Here is a 25,865-nt window from a genome sequence, read left to right as displayed (position 1 = left end):
ATACACCTTGGCAGTCATATGAAAACCAAGGACTTTCTGTACGGCAGTCAATCTTCCCGAATGCTGTGTTTTGTGCGTTACAGTTTGTAAGGCGGCAGACACGACTTCCTAAGGATAAAGGATGATAACCTAGTGGGGTCTCCTAGCATATACTCGACGGTACATGGGAGCACAAATCCATGCTAGACCACTATTGAGTCACGGAAGGAGGAATCACCCAACCTTGAGTGGAAACAAAAGTGACTAGGTTTAACAACGCCGGAGCACGTCTCTAGCTTATACCTCTAAATGTGTGCATTATGTTCCAATGCATTGTTAAGTTCATTCAATTCATTTTAGAGTTGATCTTGGATTATGTTTCAGTTTTCAGACCTTACCGTATGTATATAACAGGACCTAGGATGCAGTTAGAATGAATGAAATATCCTTTTTCTTCGATGAACACCTACCTATGGGAGGGTAGAGAGATCATTCCCAAACCAAGAAAACCAAGGCAACAAAATAGTCCCTCAATGCAAACAGACATCAATTCCTAAAGTGCACGGATACTACTAATGAGAGATTTTAATCATTCGCTTTCCAATATGCAACTTGAAATGCAAATTTACTTTCACTTTCGCATGCCCAATGAAATGCAATCTTTTTTATTTTGATGCCTCTAATCTAAAAGAAACTAATAAGCAGCAAACAAATGTGGAAAAACAGTTGATCCAGACAATTGTAATCTATGTCCGGGTAGTGAAGATAAATCGAAACAATGCCGAGATTGGTCCAATAACAATCACTAAACAATCAACCAAAAGTAAGCAAAGGGGAAGGCTCAATCAAACCAACAACAAGCAGCAAACGAATCTTTGCAAACAGGAAACCAAGTGAAATTGATCCAAAAGACTTGAAACAATGAAACTAGGTCACAAAGCAAGAAAAACAAGATTCATTTAACAAAGCTCACAAGAGAGTGCCTCAACCTCTAAACAGTGAAAAACAAGTCATCAAACAAGTGAGAATAGCAAGGGGCTAGCAAGACTGACGGATTCAGGAGGTAGAATTGAAAAAATTCAATTCTACAGCAATCAGCGCGGGCAATACACTAGCAATAAAGCGCTGATAAAGAACAATATGCAGCAACAAAGTGATGTCAGCGCGGAAGTACACGACTTTTCCGCGATGGTCCAATTTCAGAACCGTCGCGACTGTTAAGCATAATCACGTGATGAACAGGATACTACAAAATGGGTGACGCGATGACAACACGACTGTTAAATTAAAAGCCGCGATGATGTTCAAAACACTAAACAGGCGAACCAAAAACTCCCAAACCAAAGACAGTCAATCTTTAATCAAATAAGGACATTTCCCAGATCAGGCGAGAAAACCCAGAAGACAGATAACTAATCCCCAAAACTTCAAAAGAGACCAAAACAAAAAATCAAGGCAAGAGTAAACAAGAAAAGAACAAAGGGGTCCCCAGCGAAGTCGCCAATTTGTGATGCAGAAAAGTGTTCCCTCTACGGACAGAGGCAACCCCTCTAGCCCTAGAGTGGGTCTAGTCACAAACAAGGACAAATCAACATTAGCTTTCCTTAAATAGTTCGAGTTGGAGGCCTGCCTCAACCGGTGGTCGATGGAGTTCCGTTGCGCTGCTCCAGCGTCCACTTCCTTCTCCTAATGAGCAATCAACCTGAAATAATGCAAAGGAAATACAACAAAGCACGTAACCGGAACAACAAATGATCTATTTACTCACAAAGTCAAGAAGTCATGAGCTATCAAGTACATTACATACAAGACATAGGAAAACATCATTGATTGCATTAATTATGAAATAAGAGTAAGCTTACAACCAAAGTCTTGACGTCACAAGCCTTCTTAGAGGGATCCAGCCAGCATGTTTTTCAAGCATTCACTCTTTGAAGATGGATCTCCCAACATACAAGTCTCTCTCACTCACAAGTTTTGCACAAGATCAAAGGCACTTCACAACCTTCCTCAAGCTATCAATAATCCCACATTTGTCACACTCACACCAGCTATCTAGCAAACTCACAAGCACTACCAGTACTATTAGCAATCACTCCAAAGACTAAGAATTCCAAACTAGCCAACTAGCAGCACATAGCAATGGTGAGAGTTTAAATAGGAGAAGAAGTCTCCATGAAAGGTGGGAGGATGAGCTTATCTCCAAGGAAGGTAGCACAAATGACGGAACAGCCACGCCAGAGAAAGGAGGGCGACATAAACTAGGCCAACAACCAGGTCTGGAGTCATCTGGAAGGCCGACTGTTGGAACAAATTCGCCCAAATTGGATCATTGCGGGAACATAAATGGTCTGTCGCGCTGACATCGTTGTTGCATAATGGAGCTAGTCAGGTCATCATGGAAGGTTACAAGCGATAGTCGCGCTGGCACATAAAATCGGACTATCCAGGGAATCAGGTGTACTTTCACGATGGTAGCGCTTCTGGACTATCTTGGAGCGCCCTTCAGCGCGTTTATTTGGCCAACAGACACGATGAGGCAGAAACCTTTGGAAAAGCGGGTCATTTGGCAATATCAGAGAGCACTTGTTTAACATGAGCATGTGCAACTTGGACACATGACACAGTAGGAAGACTGGAGTGAAGACAGTGACAAATTACTGTGTAACAATATCCATGGATTACATGTCAGGCCTTCCTTCTACTAAGCATGGCAATGACTATGTTTTTGTAGTCGTCGACAGATTCTCGAAGATGGCCATTATGGTGGCCTACAAGAAGAGTATCACAGCGGAAACCACTTTTAAACTCTTCTTTGAACGAGTGTGGGTAAACTTTTGATCCCACAGTCTATCATCTCAAATCAGGACAAAAGGTTCCTCAGTACAGTTTGGTCCAGTCTCTGGTTGATGTTGGACACCAAGCTCACTAAGTCCACAGCTTTCCATCCCTAAACTGATGGTCAGACAGAGGTCGACAACATGATGATCGTACACATTCTCTGCATGTACAACTCAAAGTATCCACGAACATGGGACGAGAGCCCCCCCATGTTCAACACAGCTATAACCAGGCTCTCCACAACTCGACCGGCCACAACCCTTATTAGGTGGGCTTGGGATTCCAGCCACTATGTCCCATTGTTGCGGCCATGCCATTTGCAGCTACTCATGCAAATTCGGCTCATGTTTAGTCTAAAATTGATAAGGAAAACAGATTCATTGAGCACATCCAACCTTTACGCCAGTAGGTCCATGACATTCTGGAGAAATCAAATGCCAAGTACAAGAAACGACATGATCAACATTTGTTGCCACACAAGTTTCAGGTGGGCGACGAAGTCTGGTTGCATTTGCAAAAGGAACGTCTTACTAGAGCCTATCAGAAACTCAGACCACTCCGATATGGTCCTTACACCATTACCAAGACGGTGGGAGACAATGCATTTGATCTCAGCATTCCCTCATTCCTTGGCCTCCACCCAGTGTTCAATGTGGATTGCCTTTGACCATACTTCCCACCATTGCTAGACACATTAGACATTGCAGAACAACTCACACCTACAAAGTTAAATCCAGATTGCATGGAACAAGCCACAACTAATCAGATCATGGACACAAAGATCAAGAGCACCCGAAAGCAAAGGATCCAACTATATTGAGTTTTCAAAGCAGGCCAACTCCTTCACCAAGGCAAGTGGCTCACCAGGGACCAAGTTCAGTAGAAGTTTCCTCATCTCATGGAGGAAATCAACGCAATGGGGACCATTGCTTCCTAAGGCGGGGGGAACGATCCAAGTGGATAGTGGTGTCTACCTGCTTATTCCACTTGGACCCCCAACGCTATCTCTTTCAGTTTTTCGGTTTCCTTAATTGTAGCACAATTTACTATTTTTGGCAGTTTTTCGGGTCCTAAACTTCCAAAGCTATTTTGAGGCCATAAACGACGTTTTTAGGGAAAACGGAGAGACTAGAAACATCCCAAATTGGCATGCCAATTTTTTTTTGGCCTCCTCTTCGAGATCTTTGAAATGAGGTATTATGATAGCCAAACAGTGATCGTATTCCAAAGTTACGACCGCCGAAAGTTGATTTACCAATTTACCCAAACGGGGCCCACAGTTTTGGCGCTTCATCTCCTAGGGTTAGGTTTTTGGATGTTTAGGGTTTTCCATTGTTTCTCAATAATAAATAGGCCTTTGAGCCTCATTGTAAAACAGTTCGGAGGCATATGGCCATCACATCTCTTCTCAGAGATAAACTGCCATCGCCCGAGCTAGTCTTATTTCCATTCTATTTGTAAGCATATTTTAGTATTTGATATTAATGAAATGAAGTGTTATTTCTATTGCATCGTTGTATTTATGATTATATCTCTAATTTGTTGCATTCCTGTTTAAATCCAGATCAGTGCAAATCCAATGGCTTCATGTATCTAACGATCATCCAAGAAAGCAAATTGTTCTTTTGAGATGTTTTGGATAATATCAGCTTCAGCGTATTTGCATAAGGAGATAGGCCGATAATCATTATAATAGTGAGGATTATCTACTTTTGGGATAAGGGAAATGAATGTGGCGTTGAAAGCTTCATACATCGTTCTCGACGATCCACATTCTTCAACAACCTTCAAAATGTCATGACCAATCAATTCATAAAATTCCAAAAAAAATCAACTGGGAATCACATGCAATTATTACATTAATATGTGGGTATAAGCAACTTTGCTACTAATTTTACTTGTTTAGTTTTGCAAGAAAAAATTATATGTGAAAAATATGAAAGATGAATAAGATGATTAATATATAGTCTATTTGTTTAAGATGTCTAAAGTCTAATTATTTATTTACCAATTAATCACAAGGTTAAAATGGATTGACAACCTAACTTCAAATTATATGTATAAATCATCTCTTTTGTTTAACGCAAGTTATTAACTCCAGTAAAGTGGTGATTTTCGTACCCTAAGGAAAAACTCTCGTCAACACTTTGTTTCTTGTCCAAAGTCATTCGATGGTTTAACAATAGTAAATATGATGTACGAGATTGATTCGGGTCGTAAATAGTGCGGAGGGTGACACCTTCATTTCGACCTGAAATGATCACACGGTCATTAAACTTCCAATCCAACAATAGAGATTGATTCAAGCCTCAGTGTGTGTGGACATTAATGTCCCTTCCTCCACCCAAAACAATTCGATGATCGATAATTTATCAGATCAACGACTGATGCTCATTTCAAGCCACGAGTAGCACTTTCTTTAATGATCTTGCGTCCACCTAATACTTTGTACGATTTTCTTGTAATAATTCACGCAATTGCATTACATTTTTTGATCGATTACATTAATAAAGACAGGGTGGCATACTCAGTAGTAAAAGCATTGCATGTGTGGTTTTATTGGGATTTTGAAAAATATAGAATGCCATAATTTTCATTGTCTTGCCTCTTTAAGCTATCCTCCTGGTTATTCTTAGAATATATGAACCTCCTGTCATGAAGTTCAAGCAGCACTGGAAACCCGGTAAGTACCTCTTGCACTTCAACATTGTTGATAACTCTTATTTCTAAATTCTCAGGGAAAATATGACTAAAAAATCTACAGATGACGGCCTTATCGACCCTTTTCTCATATTTGAGATATCCAAGTTGTTAATATTCATATTTATACACTAAGGAAGGTTTTATGGATCGGTGTTAGCCATCCTACATATGGGTGTGTAGTAAATATTGGGCTCTTGCAGGAAACTTTGTTGATTGTGCACTTCGACACTAATTCGATTATGTTTCTTGCCAGTAATTTGAACCATGATACAAAGAACATATTGTGTCTTGCTAATAATCAGGTTTTTCTTGAAGTTTCCCAATAATCCCTAGCTAAAATGCTAAATTTACCAATGTATGGTAAGGTTTTCTTTAATAAAGAGTTGACCGGGTTGTTTTTTTTATGGTCTAATGAAGAGAAATTAATTTTTTTACAAGGTTTATTTAAAAAATTTAATTTTTTTACAAGGTTTATTTAAAAACCCCAATGACGTTTCTGAAGTTTCCTTTCCTATTTCAACCAATTTTCTTAAACCCTTATATCAGACGTTGGCCTACCTCATAAAAGTCATCTAGTGGTATTGCAGGGTAGATGAATCGATGCTTGTATTCATGAGAGAATTATTTAAATACCCTAATGATATTACTATAAAATTCCGAGAGTACTTGGCCAAAAACATATATGTGAATTTAATCACGACTCAAAGTTATCAAATTTTCAGATATTATACATATTTGGTGTATTTAGTTTTGTTTAATTACCCTGAAATTTTTACTAGCACCAAATTAATAGAATCAAATAAAGATGAGACAGTGAAAGAAAATGAGATAGACTATTTGCCACAATTATTGTCTCTAGGAAGGATTCCTAGAAGCTATAATAAAATTATAGATTGTTTCTCCTTTTATTTACAAGTCAAAATGTTGCAAAAGGCTCCTGAGAGGATATCATAAGAAGCCAAGATAATTTTATATCTGACAAAGGAAAATAGCATTGGAAAGTGGCTCTTTTTCTCAATTACTCTGCCATTTGAGCCTATGGCTTTGAAGGAGAACCGTATCATTTGCCTAAGTTTATTCCTCCCCAATTTTTTTCTTTGGAGCTTGCTAGACAACGATTACATCTTGATGAATCTCACTTTACCTCAAAGAATAAGAAAGTTGTGATTGTGACACCTTTTGCTATAGGTCAATTATTGATCAAACATAAAACTGTTTTGGGAATCATAGAAAAGGAATTTTAGCTTTGGGTCTTGATAAAGATATAAATTGGAATTTTCACCCTTTACAAATTATATCAAGGGTAGGAAAATCAGTTTGTCTATCGGCATATGTTCATGATCCAAAGCCTGGTCATGAAAAACTAACTAACATTGATTTTCCTCATCATAATGATATGAATCTAGATGAAATGTAGGTGTCTAAAGTGGCTATGAATAAACCAGATTCTATCAAATAGGATCTTGTGAACAAACTGCATCAACCATTCATGGAGAAGGGAAATAGTTCAAACATAAATGGAAAGTGAATGATAAACCTTAAGGTAATCCTTTGAAGAGAAAGGCATAGGAAATCAACTCAGATGAACTTCACTTTTCAAATAAAACTGTAAATGGTAGTGATGATGATGATGATAAGGAAGCCATAATTTTCCATAAGGTCGATGATGAGTTATTAAAACAATTGAAAGATGCGTTAGAACAATCCAAACCTAAGGATTCTATATAACATGCTATATTAATTGGTAACAACACAACCAATGAAAGGCTTATAAAGGATAGAGGAAAGGAGCTAATGTTAGTCATTTGAGCAACTGAAGTTACAGATGATACTATGATGAAGGAAATGTCTTCATATTCAGATCCAATGTTCTTATCAAACACTGCCTTTGATAACAATACGTTTAATTTGATTGTCCTATAGCCAAGAACATATTCAAATACATAGTTACTTGGTTCCAAGTCTCGTTCTATCAACATAAACTTGTATAAAATCAATGATATTGATATGGTCGATTAGCACAGGAAAACGGGAGAATAAGTAGCTAAGATATTGTTACAAGCTACATCTAGTAATAAGAAATATCAAACTATTATTACAAGGTTTATGCAAAACTTAACTATGTTATGGTTGCATTTAGGACCAGAGTTAACCAAATAGAGGACTTTGAGGAAAGAATAATTAGACAATCAGAGATGTCATAGGATGGTTTGGTAACCAAGAAACTCTTGGAGGATAAGGATAAAGAAATCAAGAGTTCAAATTTGAACTAAAAGAATCCATATTACAATGTGAACAAGCTAGTAGAATATTTCCAATAGAAGAAAGAACAAGAAAGAAAGCTGCAAGAAGTGGAGAAGTGATTGAAATTGAAAGAGAACCAATGTAAGGAATTAAAGGAAAAAAACAATAAATTAGTTAAGGAAGTAGAGGAGAAAGAAAATGGATACTTGGAAGAAATGGAAAAATATAAAAAGACTCTCGATGCAACCTTGAAGGCATATTCCTTAGGGAAGGTGGATCCTATTAAATTGAGATTGTTTGAAGCTAGGGTGGATGAATCAAAAAAAGAATTAATGGAAAAGAAGGTGAAGAAAGAAGCATTAGAAAGGTTCTGGAAAAAATCATATTGAAAAGAAAAAACACATCATCAAAGCCATAAAGACCATCTCAGTAGATAAGGAAAAAGAAATTCAATCCTTGCAAAAATGTCTATCAGAAGTTGCAATTAAGAAATAAAATTTGATTGAAGCTAAAGACAAAGTATGGGTCATGATTGATGAGAAAATTTCTCAACCAATTCCATATGTGAATATTTTAGTAAACTATGAAAAAACAATAATCCTAAACCTGAATGTAGACATTAAGAAAATGAGTCATACGGTTGAGGAAAGACTAAAGGAGGTGGATTTGATCATAGATCATTTTAACTCTTTAACTAATCCATAGATGCAAGCTCTCAATTTTCCTAAGAGAGATGACTACATTGTAGCCTTTATGTCAAATATAGAAGCCAAGAAGCTGATTCAGGAAACAAATGATCAAATCTATAAAACTCTGGATATTATGGATAAGTTTAAAGCATAATGGGGTTTCATACAAAGATTTAGTCTTCCATTAGTCTAGACTAAGTGACAAGTTGGGTCATATCCAAACAAGTAATTAAAGAGGAAATAAAAAGAGTAACGAAAAACTTCAAAGTTTTCCCATATAACGAAGAAGGATCCATCTCTATTCAAGAGATTGTGGCTTCTTTCCTTAGAAAATTTAGTGTCTTAGTACTCCTAGATAAAATGACGAAACAATTGTCGACTACTAAGTATCATATTAGATCAGACCTTGTTGTTGTCATGAAAATATGATAAATATGACAGTTAATGAAAAAGGCATTGTAGACTATGTGTGAATTTGCTTATCTTAGTGCAATGGATCGAAAAGATTACGAATAACATAAACACATAAAAAACTTGAAAACACATTAAAACACATCAACATAGCCAAATTTAATAAAGGAGTTCACTAGACTTTCTGGCTACGTCTCCTGGTCCTTTCGCTTCCAGTGCTGACCTCTTTATTTTTTCTTCAAATTGCTATTACAGGTATGAGCTCAAAAACAGAGTCTCAAATAAGAAAATGGACATCACCACTGCGTTCAGCTCGAAAATTTGAGTCAAACGAGTATAAAATCTACCATATTTTGCCACTATGACCTCCAGACCCCTTGGAATGGTCAAAAACCACCTTTGTCCCTGCAAAACCACCCTTTGTTTGGAAAAACCACTTTGGTCTGCATAAAACCACCTCGGACTACGCGCCGGTGGTAAGGCGGGTTCGGCACCTACACTGTTTAACAAAAAAATGGGTTTGGCTTTTTATCAAGCCTGAACTGATGACATGATGGTTAGCGGAGGTATGCAAAGTCATAGCATATATATAATTTTGGAAGGGTCGAGGGTTCAAAACCCCCGCTTGACCATTCTGCCATTGGTTACGTTATACATTAGATATGATATGCATTGGCTCCATCATTCATTGGTTTAACACGGATTGTATGGTATTGATATACCATAGGTGTTTGCAATGTGCGGTGAATGTGAGATACATGATAACATTAAATCAAAGGACCGACGGTCGTGGGGTTGACCCCGACCGTCCAACCTTTTTCCGACGGATATCCTGACACCACAATAAATACAAGTTTATCATATCCATTATCAAGTCCAATGGTAGCCCAAAGAGTGAGCTAATTCCAGCAAAGTCGTTGCCACTCCGGGAGGTCAGGGGTTTGATCCTCCCTAACCCCAAAATTTTGGGATTTCATGCCAACATTGGGAAAATCCGAGCTGCCATGTGTCAGCACCGGATTGGCCCATGTGAACCAATCATAAACTGCCACATCACCTTATCTGCTGACATCATCTAGAACCCGTGGCTCATTCCCGGGTTGCCATGTGTCCTGCTGATGTAGGTGTTGATCATTGACCGTTGACTTGGGTTACCTTTGACTTTTGACTTTTTTCCTTAGTTTTCCACAAACTTTGACTAGCTCTAACTTCTCCATCCGAACTCGGAATCACGCGTCGTTCACACCATTGGAATCATATCGATGAGCATTTCAACTTGATCCCACTTTCATCTGCATTTGAAGACTTTGATCTAGAGTGATCCATAATGGATCCTAAAACCTCTAAGTTTAAGTCTTTAAAACTATCGGAAAACACTATCACAGAGAAAAACCATGAAGAATTGAGGAAAACAGAGTAAAGCGAAGGTTGAAGTATCGTTGATTCAGAGCTGTTGGATCAGACCGATCAACGTTCCAGATCAAATTGGCGGATCGCATCGGAGGGTTTGGCGATATCGCAGTCAGCGGTGTGTATCGGAGGTGGCCCTATGGAAGTTGCAATTGGGATCTAGTGACACAACGTGGACTGTTGAGCGACCGTGCAGTTCAACAGCCGAGATTACATTATCGCGTCGCAGGTTTCAAAGGGAAGGACTTGCCAAAGGCCTGAAGACCATGCAATATGCGATTGTGATATATCGCATTGCAATATCGCATCGAAATAATACAAAGGGGTGAAGGCCCATAGCCTGTGTGATTTGCAATAGCAATCAAGGCAGACCCGAAAAGGTTTATAAATGTGGCTCTATAAAATTTGAGTTCTAATATAAAAGTGTTTGTCGGGCTTTTTCTGTGTATTGGTGTATTTCCGTTATAAAACCAAAATACAAAGGAGACATGGCATATTATGATATTGCGATAGAATGGCAAACTCGAAAGGTTTATAAATGCGGCCTTATGTTATTTAAGTTCTGAGGTAATGGTATTTCAGGCGGACCTTGAGCGGTAAGTGGTATTGGACGGGCTCCGCCCGATTCCATGCACTGACCGACACGTAGCACGTAGCAAGGAGAAAGAAAACTACTTTTTCGGGTGGGTGATCTCCGCGCAAGTAAGCCATCCGAAATGCACCTCAGCCGTCAGATCAAATGGTCGTAGATCAACGGTGTAGAATACATGATCAAGTTGGATGATCGGGATGGATGTGAACCATCGGATGAGAACAGATCTACGGTGTGGTATGCCAAAGGGCCGATAATGGACGAGGCATAACAGCGGTCCGATTCCTCTATTTTAGAGTTTTTCCTGTGTATTTCTCTATGTAAATGAAGAAGAAATTCTTTGGGATTTTTCACTGCGCCAGTCTTTCCATTTGAAAACAGGTCACCACCATACCTTAGAGTTTTTTTGCAATGATTTTTTAACGCTCAACAAGGATTCGAATAGATAGCTGCCAAGAGCTAGAGAGCCTGAAAAGGAATGAAAACTGATAACGCTGATAAGCTTGAAAGCCATTCTATGGTAGCACAGAAGGGAGGTTAGTTGGAGATAGTCAGAGAAAGAAGTCAGATTGAGGTAGATTGAATAGAGGAACAAGACATGGGGAGAGTCTGTGCACTCTTTTAGACTTGAGGTTTTTGAGTAGATCCCTCTTTGATGTCACTATAGTTGAGACTCTGCTATTTGAGCTCACTCTTGTATAATCTGTTCTTAAAGACTTAATATAGAGGTCGACACTGAAAGCTGGACCAGGAGACGTAGCCAGGAAGTCTGGTGAACTCCTTGATTATTTGTTATGTTGATGTGTGTGACTGTTATGTTTTCTAATTACTCATTATCTATATTATTCGCAATATTTTTGATCTGTTGCACTAAGTAATATAGGCATTCCTACACATGAGTCTGTAATACCTTAATATTGATTTAAGATCTCATTTTTAGATCAAGTGGTATCAGAGTATTTGGTTTTGTTAAGGTTATACAAGCTTGTTCTGGATTTTGAATGCTAACTAGATTAAAGCTCAGACTAGGAGAAGGAGAACTTGTTGAGGCTAATCTAGAGATTGGAAGAGTCTTTTCTCAGAGAAGAATGGAAGAAGAAGCTCCATTGGGGTTAGAATCTCAATTTATAGAAAATTTTATGACAATCCGAGCTATGGTGGAAGAGATGTATCTGGAATTTAAGAAGGGTCGAGGTGAAAGCACTTCAACACCCAAACCAGACAAAGGAGTAGAGGAAACTTTTCTAGTTTCCCCTCCACAAGGAAAAGGAAAAGGAGAAATTCCTCCTCCACCATCTCCTCCATCATCACCTTCATCATCCTCATCATCTTCTTCGCATAAAACTAGCCCTGATAAGAAAAAGAAGAAAACTTCTTTGATTAAATTAGATGTGAAGTTTGATTTGCCAATTTATGATGGAGAACTCAATGCAGAAAAGCTAGATAATTGGATAAGACAAATTGATGTATATTGTAGGGTACAGAACGTTGATTCAAAAAGGAAGAAGATTCAACTGGCTAGCCTTCAACTTGGAGGAACTGCACTAGTATGGTGGGAAGGCAAGACACAAGCTGATTTGCAAAAACATGGTAAAATCATTTCTACCTAGAATGAATTTGTTTTTGCTATAAAAAAACAATTCTATCCTTTAGCTTACATGCAGTAGGCAATGATGAGTTGGTAAACTCTTCGTCAGTTGAAAGGTTAGAGTGTACAGGATTATACTCAGGAATTCAGAAAGAGGGCTTTAACTCTAGGTATATCATTAGATTCACCTGAGACTTTATTGAAGTATATAGGTGGTCTTCATAGCTATTTAAAGCATACTATTCTCATGTTTAATCCCACTAGCTTAGATGATGTATTAGTTCAAGCAACACATATAGAAGCTAGAGGTAAGAATGTAAACCCAGAGATTGGGGGAACATCTAAATATTCTGTAAGCAAGAACAAGGAAAAGAAGAAACTGAAATGGAAGGAGAGGAAAGCAAACAGTGTAAAGAAGGATAAATATTCGTGCACTCATTGCAAGAAAGAAGGACATGATGAGGCACAATGTTGTCTTCTGCATCCAGAACGGAGACCTAAGAAGTTTGGTGGAAAGAAGAAAAAGAATGTTGCAGCTATTCAGCAGGACTTGGGATCAGATTCAGGCGATGAAACAACAATTACAACCACAGGTATTAAAGGTAAAGATTTTGAAGCACCCACAAGTAATTCTGCACAATCTGTTGATAATGAAAGTAATGAGAGGGAAAGAAATGAGCATTTTCATATTAGAGTGATTTCCAAGCACAATAAGATTGATACTTTATTTGATAGTGGATCACAAGTAAATTTGATTTCTGAAACAATTGTAAAGAAGTTGGGATTACAAACAAAACCTCATGAGAAGCCATATCCATTAGGTTAGGTGTGTGATAAAACAAAGCTACAAGTAACGAGACAATGTAAACTTATGTTTTCTATTGGATAAACATTTGTAGATGAGGTTGAGTTACATATAGTTCCATTGGATATATGTGGTATTGTTTTGGGAAGTCCATACTTGTAAGATAGCAAATCTATTTTCTATATAGTTGAAAATAAGTATCAACTCACTAAAGATGGAATGGAATATATTGTAAGAGCTCATAAACTCAAAGATAACTATTCTCTCATAAACTCAAGGCAGATGAAAGGAATTTTGAATTCAAGTAAGAAATTTTTACTAATGGTTGTAAAGGCAAAGGATCCTGATAAATCTAATGCATTTGAAGCCTAAACGGAAAGTTGATTTAGTTAAAGTTGTTTCAGAGTATGATGTTTTATTTCAAGACCAAAAGGTCTGCCATCCAAGTGGGAAATAGTACATGATATTTATTTTCAGCAAGATTCTCCAGTACCTAACATTGGAATGTACAGGTTGTCAGCTTTAGAGAATTCAGAGATAAAGAAGCAGGTACAGGAGTTGCTCGATAAAGGGTTTATACGACCAATCACATCACCTTGTGGATCTCCAATCGTGCCGGTGAGAAAGAAAGATGGTTCGTGGAGAATGTGCATCGATTATAGAGCACTAAATAAAATAACGATCAAGAATCGTTATCCTCTTCCTCGTATTGATGATTTGTTAGATCAATTGAAAGAAGCAGTTTACTTTTCTATGTTAGACCTGCGAAGTGGTTATCATCAGGTCAGAGTTGCAGAATAGGATGCATGGAAGACTGTTTTCAAGACAAAGCAAGGACTTTATGAATGGTTGCTTATGCCTTTTGGCTTAAATAATGCTCTTGCTACATTTATGAGAGTTATGAATGTTGTACTCAGACCATTTATTGATGATTTTGTAATTGTTTATTTAGATGACATTCTTGTTTTTAGTAATATGTGGGAAGACCATGTAAAGCATGTAAAGCAGACTTTAGGTGTTTTGAAAAGAGAAAATCTCTATGTAAAACTGTCAAAATGTGATTTTGGCAGAACATATTTAAATTATTTGGGTTATATTGTAGGGGGTGGTGAATTGAAGATAGATCCCTCTAAGGTTGAAGTCATTGTGAATTAGCCTAAACCCAAATCTGCTACAGAGGTTAGGATTTTCCTAGGGGTAGCACAATACTGGAGAAAGTTTATTGCTAACTTTTCTTTGATTGCAGCTCCATTACATGATTTAACAGGATTGAAATAGGTGTTTTAGTGGGGGGACAAATAGTAGAAAGCCTCCAACACCTTAAAAGAGAAAATCAGTACAACACCAGTACTAGCACTGCCAGATCTTCAACATCCATTTGAGATTGAGACAGATGCCATTGACTATGCCATGGGATTAGTGTTGATGCAACATGGAAAACCCATATGCTATCATTTTGAGACATTTACTTCTGCAGTAGTTAATTATCCCACGTATGGTAAAGAATTGTATGCATTAGTACAAAGTGTGAAAAAGTGGAAACATTACCTAATGGGTAAAGAAACAATCATACATACAGATCATCAACCACTTCAATATTTTCACTCACAAACTAAATTTCAGCAATCAAGACATTATAGGTGGATAGGTTGTCTACAACAATTTCATCTTGTCATCAGATATAAGAAGGGCATACACAATAAGGTTGTAGATATGTTGTCAAGACCAATCATAAATGCATCTACTATACTTAAGCATAACTTAGTAATGCATGAAAGTTACATTGAACAATATGCTCAAGATGTATATTTTAAAGATGTATATGCAACTTTAAGTCATGGCAAGCAAGTAGAAGATTTGGATTACTATGTAAAGGACCAACTCTTATATCATTTGGGAAAGTTATGCATTCCACAAACTGAAAGAGTTAACATGATTCGAGAAGCACATACTTCTTTCATAATAGGTCATTTTGGGGTAAGTAAAACAGTGGCACAATTGCAAAGGTTTTGTTATTGTCCAAGAATGCATGAGACAGTTTCTAGATATATTAAGGGGTGTATTGTGTGTGCTACAAGCAAGCCCAGTAATAGAAAATTAGGCTTGTACACTCCACTTCCAATTCCTTCTCGTCCTTGGGAAAGTGTCTCCATGGATTTTGTTGGGGGATTTCCAAAATCTAGGAAAGATCATGATTATTTGTATGTTGTTGTGGATAGGTTCAGTAAAATGTGTATTTTGATACCATGTAACAAGTAGGTTACAGCTGAACAAACAAAAAAGTTGTTCTTTCAGAATGCATGGGTTCATTTTGGGTTACCCACTTCTATTGTATCTGACTGAGATTCTCTATTTGTTGGGAAGTTTTGGTCAAGTTTATGGGAGTTTATGGACACCAGGTTGAAGAAGAGCACAACATTTCATCCAAAAATAGATGGTCAGACAGAAGTGGTCAACAGGACAGTGATCGAGTTGCTTAGAGGTTATTGCAGCAAGCATCCCAAGCTTTGGGATGAGCATTTGTGTTATGTGCAGCATGCTTACAACAGTGCCAAGAACTCTTCTACTCAGAGATCTCCTTTTGAGACATGCTTTGGTTTTATACGAAAGTCTCCCTTGGATTTTGTCTTTGGTAAAGACATAGCAATTGATGGACACAGTGATATGGACAAAGCAACCAAGTTCATTGAGAAAATCCAGGAAATTCACTAGGCAATACAGGAACAGCTGGAAAGAAGTCAAGCCAAGTACAAGGCAAGACATGACAAGCATCGGGTTGAGTATAGTTTCTAAGTTGGTGATCAAGTCTGGTTGTACATTAGCAAAGACAGAATGCAAGGTGAAGGTAAGAAGCTAAAACCAGTAATGTATGGACCTTCCAAGATTGTTGGCTTATATGGGCCTGACCCAGGTTCGAAATAATTATTTAGCCAAGAAAATCCCGCAACTACCAGCCCTTTCGGTAAAAGTCTGCGGAGCGCAGACTGAGGTCTCACCCGAGGTAGTAGGGGAGGGTGCTGGAACTAGGTTTCTGCACCCTAGGGATGTCTGGATGTGGTCTGGAGGTATCACGCGTTGTTACACTAAAAAATGTCACCTTGACTACTTACAGTTAGTATGGCTCAAATCAACAGTCATGCTACCCTCTTAGGCAAGTCTCATGCCTCTGTTATCCATCTCAAACTCAAAGAAGAGAGAAAGTCTTGTAAAAACTATGTTTATCTCTGGGGTCGCAGGTTCTCTCTAGCCTTACCTGCGGGGACGCTGACCATGTTCACAAAATATGCGTCCATGGACGCTCTGTATGTTAAGGGACAGGTGCGTCCCTCTGTAAAAGGCAAAATGCGCGAGTTTTATCTTGAAAAAGTTACTTGTGGTTACTTCTAGAACATTCTAGAGGTCGGTTTGATGAAATGGATGCGCCTCCAGTTGGTTCATGTATCTCTATTAAGGGGGAACTTATCCCATCAATAAGGGAGCTATCCCACCCAAAGAGGGGGATGATCCCATTGATAGTGGACCTGAATAACCTCTTTACAGCACTATAAATAAAGGCATTGAGCCAGAAGGAGAGGAGGTTGGAGCTATACATTTTCTTTGGGTAAATGCTGCAGGATTTAGGTCTTCCATTAGAGCCTTTGTGAGGAGAGATTGTCTTCACTTGATTCTACTTGGGAGAGGGTGAGCTTTGTCAAAGTAGAGGAAAACCCTTGATGGACCCTGGGAGGAACTTGCACAACACCAAGGCCAGGTTGTAAGAGTTTCTTTGTTTCGTTATTAATACAAACTGGTTTATTTTTCTCAATAGCTTGTGTTAATGAGTTATTTCATGTGTTCCTTGGTCTGCATGTTGAATATATGTTTTATTATATGAAATGCAAGTGCTTGGTAATTGTTTGATTGTTTGTGGTTGCAGGAATTGACTTGAAGGAGGAGCTCATCCGGATCGTCAAGAACGGACTTCAACAACAGCGTTTTGGAATAAGGTAAGCCTAAACACTTGTAGTTTTCATGTTGTAAAAGGTGTATTTAGAGAAAGATCACTCCATTTTGTCTTGTTTGTCATTAGAATGTCTTAGACTTCTAGGAAGGTCAGTCGTGTCCGCACCCTTGACAAATTCCGTGTGACAAATTGGCGACTCCACTGGGGAGACGTCGAAGGAGATTAGTGAAAGTTTTTATCCCGGACCAAATCTTAGCTGAATGGTTTGTCAAATCATTATTACCAAGAATTACTGAAGATGTAGCTAAGGCCGGAGTAGTTACTGAGGAGCAAGTCATTGCTCAGGCACAATACCTTGACTTAGTTTACACTCAGTCGGGTACGTTACACGAGAAAATTCCGGATCTTCCAAAGTCAAACCAAATCGCTGCTGCTCCTTCGGGATCTCATGCCGCTGATGGTATGATTGGTATCGTGACTACGAAGAGTAAGAAGAAGTCTTCCAAGGCCTCCAATACTCCAATTATCACTTTGCCTGATTCTCCGACAGGAGAGTCTTCTCCTCCTGAACTTACCGCCGACATTCACGCTGTAGAGTCATCTACGGCCAAATCAAAAAACGGTGGAAAGAAGAAAGGAAAGAAGAAGGCTAAAGCAGACAAGGCTCCAAAGGAGAAAACGGAAAAGTCGGAAACCAATGACGAAAATGCAAACCTCGATATCCTTGTCTTATTTGTGAAGAAGATCATTTTACGAGAGACTGCCCTCATCGGGCCGAGGTAGTGAAAATAGTCAAAGGTTCTCCCACTCCTGCTGTGTTAAAAAATCCATTTCCAGAGCAGGAGAATAAGATGATAGGTTCTTCTTCGAATGCCAGTGAAGAACCCATTTTGATGATGTCTCATGTCAGGATTGCGACTCGATCGCAAGATTATGGTAGTAAGGCTCCTGTTGATGGTAAGGAAGCAAAATCTTCTCACTCTAACCCATCAACCTCAGCTCCTGGTTCCGATCCACTACAGATCGAAAAACCTAACCCAGACTTAGTGATTAAGCCGCCCGCCAAGGGTGTACTTCGAAGGTCTGCTTTCAATCCACATGCGAGAGCAGCCCAGAATTACAACATTGTTGAAGACTTAGCTGTTTCACCTTCAGCAATGTCGGCACTCGAAGTGCTGCAATCATGTCCAGCGCAACGAAAATTGCTTTTGTCGGCTATTGGAGCTGTCGATGTTCAGGACCCGAACCTAATGATCTTTGATCTAGAAAGTAGTACACCGCGTCTCCCCCATCAAATGGCTTTCCAAATTCCAGTGATAGTAAAAAACAGGCCTATTCATCGGACTGTGATTGATGAGGGAGCTTCTACGTGTATTATGTCGATTCAATGTTGGAGATCGCTTGGTTCTCCTTCGTTGAACCAATCCCCCACCATCCTTAAGGCCTTTGATGGCCGTGGGTTCCGTCCGTTTGGTATTCTACAAGAATTGCCTATAGGGGTCGAAGGTAAAACCGTTAGTCTGGATGTGGAAGTGGTTGATGCCCCTCTAGACTACAACCTTCTTTTGGGTCGAAGTTGGTCATATGCTATGACAGCGGTCGTTTCATCGGTCTTCAGAGTCATTAAGTTTCCACATAACGGTAAGATCGTGACTATTGATCAGCTGACATACTTTTCATCCGACCCAACCTCTTCAGAAACTATCCAGCATGTTGGTAAAACGACAATCCCTTATAGGGACATTGGTGTAGGTTTAGTTAAGGATTCCGGTTTACTGGGAACTTTTCCTCTCCCTCCACTCAATGCAGACCCTTCGTTTGCAACGATTCATATGATCACGTCAGAAAACATTATTTATGATGATCCTTGGTATGTTCCCTCTGACTCTGAGCTAGACTCACTCGGTGATGTTATGCCGTTGAGTCCGTATGAGATTGCTTATGAAGCTCTTATGTCTTTTACCGACTTTCATTCAACCGAAACCGACCAAATGAATGTGGTCAGTGAAGAGTCACTTTTCACCTCACCCTTAGAACGGATAACGTTTCCCGAAGAAGTGTCATCTGACGAACAACTTCGCGAAATCCTAAGTGTAGATGATCTACCATGGGAAGATCTCCATCACAGATCTTCGTTTTTACCTAAGGATGATGCATTTGAAAATGATTTTTCATCTATCTTTACCGCTGAATATGTCAAAGACGCTCAGGATCCAACGAAACATTCTGATTCAGAGCTGAATTTAGGGAATATTTCTCGTACTATTCCCATTGATATTTCAGTGAAGCCCGGAATCGAGGAGAACATTCATATAGGTGCCGCATGTACTGAAGAAGAAATCCAAACTTACAAGGCCCTATTCCAAGAATTCCGCGACGTGTTTGCCTGGTCTTACGAGGAAATGCCGGGAATTGATCCTGCCATTGTTATTCATGAAATAAAGACCTACCCGGATGCTAAACCCATTCGGCAACGGTTGCGTCAGATTCACCCTCGAAAAGCAGCTGCGATTAAAGCAGAAGTCGAAAAGCTGTTGAAAGCAGGTTTCATTTATCCGATCCCGTTAACGGATTGGGTATCGAATATTGTTCCCGTCAATAAAAAACAAGGAACAATAAGAATCTGTATCGACTATAGGGATATCAATCGAGCTTGTCCAAAAGACAACTATCCTACGCCTTATATCGATCAAATAATTGATGATTGTGCCGGAAGTGAGATGTTTTCCTTCATGGATGGTTTCTCAGGCTATAATCAAATCAATATTCTACCTGCCGATCAACCAAAAACGGCATTCATTTGTCCATGGGGGACATTTGCTTATTGCAAATTACCTTTTGGGCTTAAGAATGCCGGCGCTACTTTTCAACGGGCGATGTCTTATGCATTTCATGACATCAAGCACATTGTGCAACCCTATCTCGATGATTTGCCTGCTCATTCTTTACGTCGAGCTGATCACCTTGTCCACCTACGAGCAATCTTTATGAGGTGTAGGCATTATCGAATTCGGTTGAATCCCCACAAGTGTGTTTTCTGTATAGAAACAGGTCGATTGCTGGGATTTGTTGTTTCAAAAGCCGGCATTCGCGTCGATCCCTCGAAAGTCGAGGCTATCATCAAATTGCCTCCTCCTTCGAGTTTGCGCCAACTCCAAAGTTTGCAAGGGAAAGCGAACTTTTTACGCCGATTCATCCCAAACTACGCCGAGGTCACTAAAGGTTTTACACGGTTGTTGAAACAGAACGCACAATTCTTTTGGGACGAGATTGCCCAACAATCTTTTGATGCATTAAAACACGCGTTGACCCATGCACCGTTATTGCATCCTCCCAACTACAACCAGGACTACTTCTTATACCTCGCAGCTTCGCATTCCACCATTGGAATGGTGTTAGTTCAAGAAGATGAATTCAAAGCAGAGCATGTGATATATTATCTTAGTAGAACCTTAAATCCCACTGAGTTAAAATATTCGCATGTGGAGAAATTGGCCCTGGCAGCCGTTCAAGCTGTCCAGCGTTTTCGTCACTACATTCTTCTTCGCAAAACTACGGTTATTTCGGATTGCAACCCTATGATTTATATTTTGACAAAACAACTGCTAGGGGGCAAGTACTCTAAATGGATTGTTATCCTGCAAGAGTTCGACTTGGAGTTCGAGAAGTCCAAGTCTAAGAAATCTTTAGTTTTTGCGGAATTGATGTGTGATTTCCCGAGTGCTGACACAGAGACTGTGGCAGAGGAGTCCATTGCGGACGAATCTTTGTTTCTTATTAGCACTTTAGATCCGTGGTATGGGGATATAATCATCTATCTCCAAACCCAAACCTTTCGGCCTGAAGCTTCCAAGGAAGACCGTCGAAAAATTCGGTTTCGATCCCAGCAATACAGAATTATTGGAGATACACTTTATCGCCGGGGGGCAGACTTAGTTTTTCGACGTTGTTTAACTCACGAAGAGGCTGAGAGAGTTTTGAATGATTGTCACTCTGGAGCATGTGGCGGTCATATGTCTGGGTATGCCACAGCTCAGAAGGTGTTGCGCGCTGGCTATTTCTGGCCGTCTATGTTTAAAGATTGTATCCTTGCTGTCAGAACATGCCACAACTGTCAAGTGTTTGATCGAAAGATGCGCGCTCCACCTGCTCCTCTCCACCCTATAATTGCCGCTGGTCCATTCGCCAAATGGGGCATTGACTTTATTACTTGTAACCCTCACTCGGCCGGGGGGCATGCGTATATCATCCTCGCGGTTGATTATTTTACAAAATGGGCCGAGGCGATGCCTACATTCGACGCAAGCGGCAAGACAGCTGCAGTTTTCGTATTCAATCATATCATAACTAGGTTTGGTGTCCCACAAGCAATCATTACTGACCATGGGAGCCATTTTCGAAACGTCATGATGACTGAGCTTACAAGCCAGCTTGGTTTGCGCCACGATAGCTCTACTCCTTATTATCCGCAAGCCAACGGTTTGGTTGAGTCAATCAACAAAGTTCTAGTCATCATGATTCGACGGATCATTGGTATCCATCGAACGAATTGGCATAACATGTTATTTTCGGCGCTATGGGCATATCGAACTTCAGTGAAAAATTCAACAGGTTTCACCCCTTTCCAGCTAGTTTATGGCTTAGAAGCTGTGTTACCTATTGAATGCGAAATCCCATCACTTCAAATGGCTGTCGAATTACTTCCAGCTACTTCCGAAGAGGAGAAACGGTTATTATACTTGGCTAAATTAGATGAGACTCGACGTGACGCTACTTTAGCTATCGAGACTCACGCGAAACGAATGAAAGCTCAGTACGATAAAAATGTAACCCCTCGAAGTTTTTCGGAAGGAGACCTAGTACTATTATATGATCAAGCTAACGATAAGCTAGGTGCCGGAAAATTCGTTCCCATGTGGCATGGGCCCTACATTGTAAAGCGAAAGCTAGCAAAAGGGGCTTATGAGTTAGTTGATTTTGATGGGGACTCTTTGGGTAAACCCAGAAATGGACTTTACCTAAAGAGGTATTATGCTTAAAATGATGGGTATGGAGAAATTTTTAGATAGGTTAGATTTCTTTCTAGCTAGCAAGTGTGTTAGTTTAGTCAGTGTGCTTAGCTTAGCGAGTGTGGTTTTTCGTCATTATTCTGGCTTATCTTGGTTTTACTCTTGATATTGTAGATGTCGACGCCTCTCCAAACATACATTGGATTTGCTGATGGTGCTTGTCGTAATACACGGAATATCTCTTCCGCAGCTTGGGTTATCTATTCGCCCTCTGACGAGTTAGTTTCTATGCATGGGGTAAGCCTCGGTCAAACAACGAATAACATTGCAGAATACAGTGCAGTGGTTGAATTATTATCCGAATCTATTTCATTTGGAATTCGACGTTTGATAGTGAGGTTAGATTCTGAACTTGTTGTATTACAGCTTAATAGAGTTTATGCCATTAGAAATCCTGTGTTATTAAGGTTGTTTTTGAGAGTGCGTCTCTTGGAACGTGAATTTGATTACATTGAATATCAACATATTCCAAGGTCTTTGAATACATTAGCAGATGCAATTGCTTCTCGAATGTTGGACAGACATTTACGATAATCATGCAAGTAAATTTAAAAACATTTCATCATACATGTTAAACAAGATAAGCCGGTAATAGTGATATATATAGGTAGAAGTGTGTCAAAAATATATACATCGTCTTCGATCATAGGTTTAAAACACCTTATGATCGGCAAAATGATAGTACAAAAAGTCAAAAATGTCACATGTGACTACAAAAGTGACTAGTCAATCACTGGTGGTGCTCTCTGTACGACACCACTGCGCGGGCTACCTTACGCAAAAATCTCCTAAACGGTCCAGGGACCGCGACTACGAAGCGCTGAAGCCTGATAGGAATGTCGTCCATAGTAGTCTCAGGTATATCTGCCGTGAGACGCTCTAGATCATGCTCCAACTCAGCTAGTACTTCTGCTGTCGCATCCTGTGGGGCCGGTACCGGTGCAGCTGGATGTAGTCTATCATAAGGCCGGAGGTTGGCTGGACGCTGTGGACCAACATCTGCATTTTGAAAAAAGTTTACTATTAATTTTGAGACGATATATATAAAAAATACAAAAAATACATAACTAGAAAACTTGTGAAAATAAAAAGTACCTCTGTCGTCCCATTGTTCTCCCTGTGGAAGAACCATGTCCGGATCACCTCTGAAATCCATTCCGGCATACGGAAAGTCCTGTATCACAAAAAGCTGGCCCTCTAACCAGTCAAAATAACTATCTGAGAATCGAACTACTGTCGCGCCCTCGTCAGGATGCCGGGCCATCACCGCAACCCATCGTATCAGCTTTGGCTGCCGAGGACCCAAGATATCAACAGTGAGTTGCTGAGGGATCAGCATTGGAATTCTCTCCAAGGCAAAGCTCACGACTATAGGCCCATATCCAAAAGTCTTTAGTCGTCCGTTCTTTGCCTTGGTCAGTTGGCTCTTCATATGAGCCGACACAGCTTCACACCAGTTGAAAATGGTGCCTTGGTAACAGTCAATTGCCATCCGCATTTGGGATCCGGAAGCAATGTGTAAAGCGGCCGCGCCGCAAATTCTGGTAACCGTGAACGCTATGACTTTGAGTTCCGGTAGAGTGATGTGTTTTATCTCTATGCCTTTTGAATGGTGAGCCCCACGTGTGCACCAATCCTCGCGGAGACTATCAAGGGATTGGCCACCCGGCCTAGTCCCCGCAAGACTGAGTTGCTCACCTCTGTTTGGCAAGCCAGTGAGAAAGTATACATCCGAGGGCTCTATCTCGAGCTGGTGCCCTCCTATGTAAAAGCATTGTTCTTGTACGTTCCATCGCTCAACCAGCCATTCCAAGAATCTTACCTGGCCCCTCATGCCCGGTATGGTCCAATATTTGTATAATCCGCATGCTCTTAGGGCATCCAGGGAAGGTTGATGATTTATTGCAGCTTCATCTTCCTCTACATGCTCTCTTTCTCTCCAGTCTAACATGATTAATGCCCTGCATATCAAAAATAGCAATTAGAAATTGATTTGGGAATTTTTGGTGGTTTTTTGAGAGAGTTGGGGTTTTGAAATGCGCGTTTCTCGGAGGACGCACCCCGGCTTTGTAGCACAGGGCGCCCGGACGCAGCTGGCCTGAAGGCGGGCTGCGTCTTCCGACCGTTTTCCCGTATGAGAAAAAGTCGGGGGACGCAGGTCACCCGAAGGGCACCTGCGTCCGCCGAGAGGCGCATTCCAAAACCAAAACCCTCCCAAAAAATGAAACTAAGACCTAAAAATTAATTCTAAACGGATAGAAATGCAGAGTAGGATGTGTAAAATACCTGGATGAGACGGCGTTCGATTCCGACGGTCAGATTTTCCGCAGCGACCACGGGAAGTTTCTTGTCAAAAGCTCCTTTTTCAACCTCAACAGTGAAACGGTAAAAATGACATGGTAAAAGGTCTTTTTATAGGTTTTTTGGATGAATTAGTTCATTTTTTACCATGAAAAGATGTTTTTGAATGTATTTTTGCCTATTTTAAACAGGTATGAGTAATGTGTTGCTTTTGTGCAGGACAAAGGGATTTCGAGGGAAATTGTAATTTTTCACAAACAAAAATATCAGAGTCATCTTTTAAGCCCTTTTCTGACTCCTAAAACATGAAAAGATCGCCGAGTGTTTCTTTTTCACTCGTTAAAACGGAATTAAAAGACGGTCCCCTTTTAGCTCTTTTCTGACCGCAAAATCAGGAAAAGATTGCCGGGTTTTTGTCGTTTCGAACTCGATAAGGAAATAAAACGACGTGTCCTTGATCGCTTTTTACTTTTCAGGTCAACGACACTATTATGAAAGTACTCCTTGGTCGCAAGATCAAGCGGTTCCCCCAGGTATTATTTTATACTTTTTCGGGCTTGAGGGACACAAATATACGAAAAAGTTCAACGTGGAGTCTCCTTTAGTTTTTTCAGACTCTCTAAAATTGAAAAACGCCGAGTTTCTCCTATACTGGGCTCGTTAAAACTTTTACAGTAGAGGACCTGTTCAATTACAAACAGGAACGAACCACTCCTTCCTAGGGTTCGAATTTAAACTAGGTTGGACTCGTCCGAAGGATGAGCTTATAATCAAGCATATGTTATCCTCCTCAAGCTTGTTAAAAATAAAGAGGTACTTGCCAGAAATGGTGGGGGAAAAGAGAGAAGAATGAACCTGTTTGTCACCTTTTGTCTCAGAAGAAACTTTATTACCACTCTTGAACACGACACTTTTCATTCACCTGGGTTGGGAAATCTTTTACCTCACAGTTGACCAAATCACTTTGAAAGTCTTTAACCGGGTTTCGGGGATTAACTTTGAGTTATTCGTCACCAAGCCATCTGTTGTGTCGTTATGTGTTCAAGAGGTCTGCAAGCAAAACTTTCATCTGCAAAATACTTGTCATCCATTTGACCATCCCTGAGTCAGTCCTTACAGCAACATTTCTTCAACTTGAACAATGATTTCGTGTTGCGGGCTTGCCTGCAACGGGTCGCTTTCTATCGACATCGACACATTATCTAGAAAGATGACTTAGGAATCGACAGTACCTTGAAGTCTGCATGCATCAATGGCAGGTTTCTCGCCTTTGACGTCAGTTTACATCAT

Source organism: Pinus tabuliformis, chromosome J, assembly GCF_031772625.1.
Source record: "Pinus tabuliformis cultivar Carrire ecotype Pingquan chromosome J, CPIR1, whole genome shotgun sequence".
NCBI classification, from domain to species: domain Eukaryota; kingdom Viridiplantae; phylum Streptophyta; class Pinopsida; order Pinales; family Pinaceae; genus Pinus; species Pinus tabuliformis.
The sequence above is the reverse complement of the archived record's forward strand: the minus strand, read 5'-3'. Positions refer to the sequence as shown.